Source organism: Leptonychotes weddellii, unplaced genomic scaffold (assembly GCF_054177405.1).
Source record: "Leptonychotes weddellii isolate Sample4059 unplaced genomic scaffold, ASM5417740v2 HiC_scaffold_5389, whole genome shotgun sequence".
Taxonomy (NCBI): domain Eukaryota; kingdom Metazoa; phylum Chordata; class Mammalia; order Carnivora; family Phocidae; genus Leptonychotes; species Leptonychotes weddellii.
Window position 1 is genome coordinate 1 of NW_028021684.1, and position 10,979 is coordinate 10,979.

Here is a 10,979-nt window from a genome sequence, read left to right on the forward strand (position 1 = left end):
AAGATAGCCAACTGAGACGCTCCACCAGTCGCCAGTGCCCACCCCCGGCACTCCGCCTGCACGGGAGACCGGTGCTTTCACGGCACAGGCCTCGACAGTCACCACAAAGACAAAGGCAGAGGAGAGAGAAACTACCTACCTCATTTTAAATTACGTTTGGACTAGACAAAAATTGTGCAACTGATGGGGGAAGGTAGAAAAAAATTGTTTACACAACTTCTAAGGATTAGGCGTGAATACACAGAAATTTACCTTTTGGAAATTCCGTCTTTTTTTTGGCCAGCTTCTTCCCCATCCTGATGTTGTCGCTAATCACTTGCTCAAGATCCCTGTGGCAGCCCCTGCCTATTTTCTGGCCAGGAGTGTTCAGGACAGCCACCAGACAGAATAGAGGTGAAGAGGGATGCAGAGAGAGGCCCCAAGTAGGATAGGTGTATAAGCCAGCCATCATGTTTGGAGTATGGCACGAGGCCTCTGAGCTGGTGCTTTGGATTTGGGGTGGGACAGCTCATCTGAGTGTTGTCAGCTCCCTCTGTCCTGATGCCCACAGCAAGAAGGGATTTGCTAAGCATGGACCAAAATGCCACCCTGGGACTTTTGGTGTATGCAGGCTTGTGTTGCAGGACCACGACATCCTGGTTCTCATCAGCAGGTGCAATCTGTGTATGGTGCACATCTGATTACTGGTGGTCCCTTGACTGTGCTTGAGCAAGGCCTGTGGACAAATCACTGTGGAGTTTGTGGTGGCCCCCTAGCTTGCTGCACAACCTGGGCTCACAGGCACTTGCAGCATCTTTTTTATAATCCCTAATGTCACCCTGACCCCTTAGAGCCCCAGGCAAATAAAAGGTGATCTAAGGTTTGGATCTTCAGTAAAAATTGTGGCTTCAGGTCACTCATGGCCAGCCTCAAAGCTGCTCCAGAAGTGATCAACAGTAGTCACAAATACTTGCTTTGTCTCCAGATCCCAGAAGGCAAGATTTGTCAGAGCTGGGGTATGATTTCAGGTATCTGGTGTCTTGGTTGTAAAGTGATTCCAAACGACTGTGTTCACAGTTCTTGGAATACAGAGTACAATAAGGGACTAGAAGGACTATGGCCATTCACCTGTGCACTGCAGGAGTAACTGCCAAGGACTTGGCTCCCTCCTTACTGGGCATCTTTGTGCAGAACAGTCAGAGTGAATATTAGTAACGGACGATTCCTCATACCTGGCCAAGGCCGATGGTACCCACGGAATTACAGAGCAAGGATGAGATGAAACTGAAACCCCAGCCACAAGGAGTCCTCTCCAGCTCTACTGAATGGCTACTTTGTCTAGGCCCAGCCCTGGAAGAGGGATTTTCTGTGATGAAAACTATTCCAATCCCAGACTATCCTTTTAAGTGTTTCCATGTTTTAGGACCAGATCTGTTTCCTGGGAAGGAAAGGGGCCAATGCCAGCCTTCAGGTGGTTTCCTTAATCTGACATTACAGACACTGCAGAGACCAACAGACTGCCAGTCCTGCCACATTTCCCCAGCAGGCATTTGACTGTAGAGTCTTCTCTGCTTCCGGCCAACTCTGACCCACCTTAGGAGTCTTTTAAGAAGAGAAGAAATTTTTGTTTCCCATCTTCTGCAGTGCTGTGGACCAACCTTGAAATAACTAAAACAAAGGCAATAATTAAAAAGGAGTAGTACTGACTCCTCACAAGGCTGCAGGCTGACCTACATTCCTCACTTCTCACAACATTTATAATCTGTCTACTGCGTAGCCCTAAATCTAAGCAGGAAAATGGGAAGGAATAGGCTTCAGACTTTTCAATAGTAGGAGTAAATAGGTATCTGGCAGAAATCTAGATCAACAGTTCTGAATCTGGGGGCTTGGACTCCTAAGAATTCACTAGATGGGTTTCATGGAGTCTACGAAGTGTATGCTATATTTTGAGTTTAAATGCATTTTCCTGGGGACAGACTCCCAAAGGAATGTCTTTTAATAAGGAAAGACTCATTGTTATGGATGGCTCTGCAGTGTCACCCCAGTATCACTGCAGTCCATATTTCTTCACAATCCATATTCATCCCTGTCAGAGCTTGGCTCCCAGGGCTCAGTGGTCCACAGCCTCTGTGACCGTGTTGTCTTCAGACATCAGTGATGTACTGGAATGTACTGAGCCCTTCATAAGCTTCAGTCCCAAGTTTTTTTTACTCTTTTTAGTAAGTTCCCATGTATGGAATGATAAACTGTCCTAGAACAGAGAAACTCACTTGGAAAAGGAGATTTTTGGCCCAGTGGAAGATTCTAGATATGTTCATTATCCATAAACAGTGGATTTTATTGGGTTTTTTTGGAGTGTCATTGAATGGCTGTGTGCATAAGAAGTAGTCAAATGGTGATGTATTTGTTATTGATGTTAACTGAATTTAATTATGAAGTGTGCATGTTACCAGGACACCATTAATGAGTATAAAAAACCAGTATGTTTTGGATTGCCAGTATTAGTGATCATGCCGAAGTGGAGACATTTATGATTCCATAGGTTAGTCATCACCTGATACTACTATTCCATTTCAGAGTTGACACTGCTCCAGCATGAACAGTTGTGATGTCTCTATAGGCCAAGGGCCCTACTCAGTTGCCACAGGGCTTCTCACGTTCCTTTCTTCCTGTTGGTAAACCAGAGAATACTGGTTACCTAATTAGAAAGAAGGTAGATGCCAGTAAAAACAAAGTCCTTACATTCTATTTTTCTAGTCCTAGGAAAGAAATACAAATAGGCCTTGAAAGCAGGTCTTCTCCCTTTGTTTCATCTTGTTTATCTAACATGAAGGCAGTTTCATTCAGTGTCACTGGTATTCAGAAGGTAAGGATTTCTTAGGCTAGAGATGTCATGAAGGAGCGGAGTTTGCTTCTGAGAGAAAAGTGACAAGAGTGCCACAGGCAGTGGAAAGTAATATTAAAACTAAAATAGCTTCTCCAGGATAAATCCTGGAGGGGCAGTGAGGAGAGCAGCTTCGCCCTGTGGACAGAGAAAAGTCTCATGAGGTACAAAACGAAAACCTGACTGAACAGTGTTTGGATTTATTAGTGAACAGTCACAGATTGTTAAATCACAGAAAGGAAGTGGTGAAATTGGTGGGGGTTTTTGCGGGGGCGGGGGGGGTAGTCTAGCAGAGGTATGTAGGATATATTGGAGCTGGAAAAGGCAGGCATCTGAGAAAACAGTTTGAAGATGATTGCATCAGTCCCATCACAAAGCAAGTGCCAAGGTGCCACTGATTGTACTGAAAGTACAAAAGAAGTAGACTGGAGGGGTATCACAGCAAAAATGATGGGCTTTTATACCTACTTGTTATTCCAAAAAGGATTTGTGGCTCTAAAAGATCCATTGTATAAAATTCTGGGGAGAAACCCAAAGGGAAGGTTTGGAAAGAACAGATGCATAAGGAGTGAGTCTCATATATAGCATGTATGATTTCAGGCCTGTCACCTCTGCAAGCAGGGACTTGGCCCCTCTTTAACATCTTGTAGATTTCAGGGGTCTTCAGGTTTCTCTTGGTCCTAGACACAGATGTCATGTTCTTAGGAACTTTGCAGTTTTACCTGACTTGGCTTTTTCTGCTTGAGAATAATTGTTCTTTATTCTGTTGATTGAATCAGAGTGCAGCATCTTCCAAAAATGACACAATGGAGGTAAGGGAACCAGAGGGGCTGATGCTAGGAGACTCCAGTACCTTGCATTCCCAATCCTGAATCTGGGACAGGGCTTTCCCAGAGTAGCTTCAAAACACTTTGTTGGAAGTCAGACCAAGTGGAGATCTGCTTGGAGGGTATTTGTCACACTCAATACTTATGCCCTCTTGTCCTCCAGCCCCTGTTGCTAGATGCTTCTGCCTTGGCTTAGAAACCATTCTGGTGTGATTATTCATCGGAGCAAGGGGTTTCTCCATAGTAGTTCTAGTTGTAAGACGGGTGATAGGAGTAGGTGGAGGAAAATATTAGATGTGGTCTGAGATTGGTGACTGTTTGGGTGTCAGCTGCTCAGGTGAGATCATTCTCTTTTCCACTTTAGCCATCTCTCTCAGGCAGGATGGCAGATCTTCTGTTCATGCAGATCTATAGCCCAGGGCTACTGTCATCTCCCTTAAGAAGGTGGGGTGGGGGGCGGTATTTAAATGGAACTCTCCTGGAAGTACCAGTACACATAAAGATAGGACTGTACTGTTCTATCTTTATTCATATGCTTCCACCATCCTTGGAATTCTCCAATTGGAGAAAAGCCAAGTAGTCTCAGGTTAGCTTATCCCTGAGAGCACACATCCCCATGCTTAGACTTGAAAGAACAAGAGTCACCTCTGGTCAGGTGTGTGGTCAAGTGTGGTAGGTGTGTTGTCCTCTGGTCTGCGTTCCTCTCAGACACCAACAGCTTCTAAATTTACACAAGAAATGTCCTGATAAACCAATGCCAATTGAATCCAGGTTTAACAACAGAATAGATCCCAGTGTTCTGGCACTGTTTTAGCTTCTAAAACAAGTAAGGTTATGCTAGAGGGACAAATATTGTTCTAGTCATCTGATTTTGTCTTTAATGCCCATGGAGGGGACCACCTCAGAAACAGTTGCAGTACCTCTAGCCTCCTGGTTCATTAGTCCTTTCTTTTTTTAAGTAGGCTCCAGCCCAGTGTGGAGCCCAACGCAGGGCTTGAACTCGCAACCTTGAGATTAAAACCTGATCTGACACCAAGAGTCATATGCTTAACCAATGAAGCCACCCAGGTGCCCCTCATTAGTCCTTTCAGGTTAACTCTTCCACTCTGTCCAGTTACCATTTTAAGACTTTCACTCACCTCCACCTTCCAACTCCATTATCTCCATACTCGGAGTAAACAATCAACACAAGGAAACTCCCTCAGCTTTCTGCCACCAGACCTTTCCCCAAGCACAGCTATCCTTCCCTCTCCCTCCTATTACAATGGGAGAAGTCCCTATTATCTAAATTTCTCTACCAGTGCACCAAATTCCCTTTCCTGTGGCTGTTTAAGGACTTGCTCCATCTACTCCCTCTCGTATTTTCAACCTCTCCCACCCCACTAGCTGGTTCCCCCTCCCCTCAATTTTTCCGTGTGTGTGTGTGTGTGTGTAGTAGTAGTAGTAGTAGTAGTAGTAGTAGTAGTAGTAGTAATAGTAGTAGTAAAATACACACAACAAAATTTACCATCTTAACCATTTCTAGGTGTACAGTGTATTGAATACATTCATAATGTTGTAAAGCCACCACCACCACCATCTATCTCCGTAATTCTTTTGGATCTTGCAAAACTGAAACTATACCCAAGGAGTAGGGGGAGGGGAAGAGCGAGATGGCGAGAGAAGCAGACTCTCCATTGAGTGCAAAGCCCAACACAGGGCTTGATCTCACGACCCTGAGATCACGACCTGAGCTGAAACCAAGAGTCAGACGCTCAACCGACTGCGCCACCCAGGAGCCCCTAAAAAACACTTTTGAATTATATTTGACTCCTCAACAGCATTTAGCACTATAACAGTCCCTTCCTCTAACCACTATTCTGGTGCCTAAAGTGACACCACACTCACTGGTCTTGCTCTACTCTGACCACTTCTCTTGTCTCCTTGGTAGGCTTTTTAATTTACCTCTTAACTTGTTTATTTACGTCTTAATTTACCTCTTACCCCTGCCTCTCTGCCTACTTGTTCTGTCAAATAAAGAAATTAAAAAACAAACAAACAAAAACTGCCCACATGACACTTGCACTTGGGATGTCTTCAAGGAATCCTGTACTCAACATACCCAAAATTGAACCCATCATCTTGTACTACCACCAAATACCATCACTCCAAAAAATTCATGTTCTGCTCTTGACTCTTCCTCTAATTTTATCTCACAAAATGGCACTACAATTGTCTGTTGCTTAAGCCAGAAATCTGGATTCATCAGGAATTTCCTGCCCCCCCAACCAATAATCTCCAAGTCCTTTTGTATCTATTATCCATTGCTGTGTAACACATAACCCCCAAAACAATGGCTCAAAAGAACTTAGTCTGGGTGGCTCTGCTGGTCTCTCCCAGGCTCACTCACGCAGCTGTATTCCCCTGGCCGGTGTCTGGGCTCAGTTGAGACAGCTGCACCCCTCCACGTGGTCTTTCATCTTCATAACATGGTAGATGGTCTCTGGGTTTCAGGAGGGGAGAGCAGAAGTTCTAAGTTCTCTTAAAGCCTTGGCTCAGAATTCCCCAGTGCACTTTTTTTTTTTTAAGATTTTGACAGAGAGAGAGCACAAGCAGGGGGGGTGGCGGTAGAGGGAGAAGGAGAAGCAAGGCTCTCTGCTGAGCAGAGAGCCCGATGTGGGGCTCGATCCCAGGACCCTGGGATGACCTGAGCTGATGGCAGACACTTAACTGACTGAGCCACCGGAGAGCCCCTCCCCAGTACACTCCTGTCACATCCTTTTAGTCGAAGAAAATGACAAGGCCAGTGCAGAGATGGTAGGGAAATAAATTATCTCCTCATGGGAGGAACCTGAAGTATCTGTGGCTATTTTTAATCCACCACCTTCTATCGGGTTGAACCAAATGGGACTGTTTGACAGTTGTTGACCTACAAAAGTGGCACTTTTATATGGTTCAATCTGACGTTTCTTGAGTTCACCCTGGTCTAGATCACCATTCACCCTGGTCTAGATCACCACTGTCATCTGTCTACTACATTAGCTTCCTAGCAGTTGCTCCTGCCTCCAGTCAGATTTTCCTCCAGTTCATTTGGAGCCAGTGTGGTCTTTCTAACATTTGAGTCTGATGATCCCACCCTCCAGGTTAAAACCATTGGGGCGCTGGGTGGCTCAGTCATTACGCGTCTGCCTTCGGCTCAGGTCATGATCCCAGGGTCCTGGGATCGAGCCCCGCATCAGGCTCCCTGCTCAGTGGGAAGCCTGCTTCTCCTTCTCCCACTCCCCCTGCTTGTGTTCCTGCTCTCACTATCTCTGTCAAGTAAATAAATAAAATCTTTAAAACAAAAACGAAACAAAAACCATCCCCTGCCCCCAAACACACTTTCCATTTTTCTTAAGTAAGCCCAGAGGCACCTGGGTGGCTCAGTCCGTTAAGCATCTGCTTTTGGCTGAAATCATGATCCCAGGGTCCCAGGAGAGAGCCCTCTGTCAGGCTACCTGCTTGGTGGGAAGTCTGCTTCTTCCTCTCCCCCTGCTCCTCCCCCTACTCGTGCTTGCTAATAAATTAAGTCTTTAAAAAAAAAAAGGGGGGGAATGCCTGGGTGGCTCAGTCGGTTGGGCATCTGCCTTTGGCTCAGGTCGTGATCCCAGGGTCCTGGGATTGAGTCCCGCATCAGGCTCCTTGCTCATCGGGGAGCCTGCTCCTCCCTCTGCCTGCCACCCCTCCTGCTTGTGCACTCTCACTCTCACTCTGACAAATAAATAAAATCTTAAAAAAAATGATAAGCCCCAACTGCATAACATTGTATGTACTAACTAGGCTCTCTAGATCAGGTGCCTCACTTGCTTTACTTTCTCCCTCGTACTCTCTGCTCCACTATCACTGAAATTTGCCCTTGTGCTGGGCTAGGTCTCAGAAGTTGGTGGTCCTGTGCATTTCCCTCCCCAATTTCTTGAAAGCGTATTTCCTCCCCCAGCCCACTTTGAAGCCAAAACAAAAATTCAAAGATAATGCAAGGACTTAAGGGTGAGGTGAAGGGGTTTTCACCTCCAGGATTGTGGCTAAGATGAGTGTGGGGGGAAAGAAGTTAACTAGAAATGGGAGCCCTCCAGTGCTACAGGCAGCCAGGGAGCAGTGTGGAAGGAGCTCAGAGAATACTCCCTCTGCTCCACCCTGGGGAGCTCAGTCCTCATCTCTTGGAAGTCCCTCTATCCCCAACAGAGCACAGGAGATTGGGATACCCCGCATGGGGAGAGAAGCCTGGAGGGAGAACTCACCCCTCCCCAAGATGCCCCCTAACAACCTGTGACCAGTTGCATCCACTGATTACACTTCTCCTTGGAACTGCTCTCCCAATCCTTCCCTTTCTTCTGTCTCTTCCTGGTCCTTCCCATTTCAGTGGTAAAAATCATTTCTTCATGAAGGCATGCCTTACTCCCGTCATAATCTCCCATCATGCCTTGTACTTGCTTTATTAACATTGTCAGGTAACCTTCTAAAGATCTATATGGATTGGGCACCTGGGTGGCTCAGTTGGTTAAGCGACTGCCTTCGGCTCAGGTCATGATCCTGGAGTCCCGGGATCGAGTCCCGCATCGGGCTCCCTGCTCGGCAGGGAGCCTGCTTCTCCCTCTGACCCTCCCCCCTCTCATGTGCTCTCTCTCATTCTCTCTGTCTCAAATAAATAGATAAAATCTTTAAAAAAAAAAAAAAAGATCTATATGGATTAACTTATTAACTCTTCATAACAAATATGTTATGATTCCTATTTTACAAATGAGGAACAGGCACAGAGAGGTTAAGAAATTTGCCCTACAACATATAGCCAGGAAGGAGCAAGCCAGGCCTCGTGCCTGGGCAGTCTGGCTCCAGGGTCACGTTCTTAACCACTAGGCTATATCTGCTTCATACACAAATATGCCTAGGTTTAAGATTGCTTGTTTGGTGTCTGTGTCCCTCGTACTTAAGTACAGTAACGGCAGGAAGTAGTTTTACTCAATCATCAATGAATTCCTGTCAGCAGGATGTGTTTTACAGAGAAATCTGCTTTGCTAATGTGTTAATGAATGAAAACATGGAATACATTTTACATATTTTCTTTTAAAAATATCCCCACTTTTTCATACAATTTTTTTGTTATTATCATTATAAATTAGTCATTAGACCTTTGTGGGCCAAATACAAACTTAGTCTGGCTCCTGCCATTATTCCTGTTATTTTCCAAATCCTTACAGCATCCCCCTTCCTATTCCCCTCCAATTGCTTCCTGTACATAGAGGCATCATTAGGGAAAAGTGGTTCCCACAGCAGAGCCACCATCCTATCAGGCCCACCCCCACCAGAGGCACAAGCAGTGCAAGTCCCTGTACCCATTTGCTCAGAAGAAATGACACCACAGAGACAGGTGTGTCCATGAGAGATGGTTATTTGTTGATCACCAGTTCATTCACTGATTCATTCACTACCTAATTCCACAACTGTTTACTGTGTCCCTGCTCTGGGCAAGATGCTGGGGAACCAAATGTGAATAAAACAGGTAAGGTCCCTGCCCACAGGATTCCCAGCTGAGTGATGAAGTTTAAAGAATCATGTGATCGGGCAATTCCATGGAAGATGCAGTTCAAGCTCACCCAGGCCCAAAGAGTCAGTTAAAAAGTACCCCAGGAAGAGGTCCCAGGAATGCTGGCCCCTCACTCTGCCCTTAGTTTCTGGTTTTCTTGCCCACTGCTTTCTGAAATTGGGTTGCCCTGAATTCAAATCCTAAATTTGCCACTTATCAGGCCATATGATACCTTGGAAAACTTAACTTCTCTGAACCTCATTTTCCTTATTTGTAAAATGGAGGTAACAGTAGTAATGTTATGAGAATTAAATTAGGTAATTCAAGTAAATCGTGTCGGATGCCTTAAAAAATGTTAACACATTATGTTCTCATTGCCCAGTCTAGCTGAATCAGACTTAGGGCAGGAGACTCTAGTCTGCAGCTTCAGGAGAATTTGCCCTTCCTGTCAGTCTCCAGTCTGCAGAAGAGTGGGATCCTCAGTGGCTTCTGGCTGGATGCCCTCCTTTTGGAATATAAATGCTAACTGACAGGGAAGTGATAGCCTTGGCAAAGAGTTCCCTATTGCCCAGAGCTGCTCTAAAACAGGTTGGCTGGTTTCATTGTCCCAGCTGGAGCTTCAGCCTAGACTTCCCTGAGAGCACCCACCTGGGCTAAGGAAATGCCCACTAGCCTTCCAATAGGTATAGGTGGTGAACTAAAAAGAAATTTCAGTAAACACCCTACAAATCCAATGCAAGCAAAAGTCCTACCCTCAATTCCCCTAGAGACCACATTTAACTTGAGGAGTTGTGTCTCAGTGGAAACAATGCAGGTATCACCCTCTCAGTGACAGAGCAGTTGACTTTGTAATAAAACAGCCATCAGGGGCACGTGGGTGGCTCAGTTCGTTAAGCGTCTGCCTTCAGCTCGCTCAGGATCCTAGGGTCCTAGGATGGAGCCCCGTGTGGGCTCTCTGCTCAGCAGGGAGCCTGCTTCTCCCTCTCCCTCTGCCTGCTGCTCTACCTGCTTGTGCTCTCTGTATCAAATAAATAAAATCTTAAGAAAAAACAGCAATCAAAAGAGGACAGTGGCCACCCAGACTTCAATTGTGCTCTAAGCAAGATCCTCTGCCCCCAAAGAACTTAAAACTGAGTCTGTTGGTGTTGCTTTTGCTTTTCTTTTTCTTTCTTTCTTTTTTGCTTTTCATGAGAGTTTGCTGCATAGATATTTGAGGTAAGAAAGACTGGGAGTGGGGCGCCTGGGTGGCTCAGTCATTACGCGTCTGCCTTCGGCTCAGGTCATGATCCTGGGGTCCTGGGATCGAGCCCCGCATTGGGCTCCCTGCTCGGCGGGAAGCCTGCTTCTCCCTCTCCCACTCCCCCTGCTTGTGTTCCTGCTCTCTCTCTCTCTCTGTCAAATAAATAAATAAAATCTTAAAAAAGAAAAAAAAAAGACTGGGAGGGAGAGCTGCTTCAAAATCTAGTTGTTTTTTTTTTAAGCAATTGTTACAATAGTAAGACAGAAGAAACATTCCTCAGAAAACCAATTAGCAGTCTCCCCCAGGGTTGCTGCCCCACATAGAGTTAGACCATGGTGCTGGCTCCTCATAAACAATGTAGTTTCCCAACTCATTGGTGCTAAGGATGCTGGAAATTAAACTAGTTACTTAGGAAGACAATATGGCATTTGGCATTCTTACTTCTGTAGCACAGGGCATACTTCTGTGCATGCCTTCTGTTTCAATGAGTGGTTAAGAGTTGAGAAAACA

At 45.6% G+C, this 10,979-nt stretch overlaps 1 long non-coding RNA gene across 1 annotated transcript; it reads right to left on the minus strand.

Annotated features, from left to right (window-relative positions):
* Positions 1 to 2,296: 2,296 nt before the first annotated feature.
* On the minus strand, positions 2,297 to 6,853 carry LOC115937152 (uncharacterized). Its single transcript, XR_014142473.1, has 2 exons — positions 4,336 to 6,853; positions 2,297 to 2,648 (listed from the first exon to the last, which is right to left on the minus strand). It is a non-coding gene; the product is annotated as an uncharacterized LOC115937152 (long non-coding RNA).
* Between the last annotated feature and the right edge of the window lie 4,126 nt (positions 6,854 to 10,979).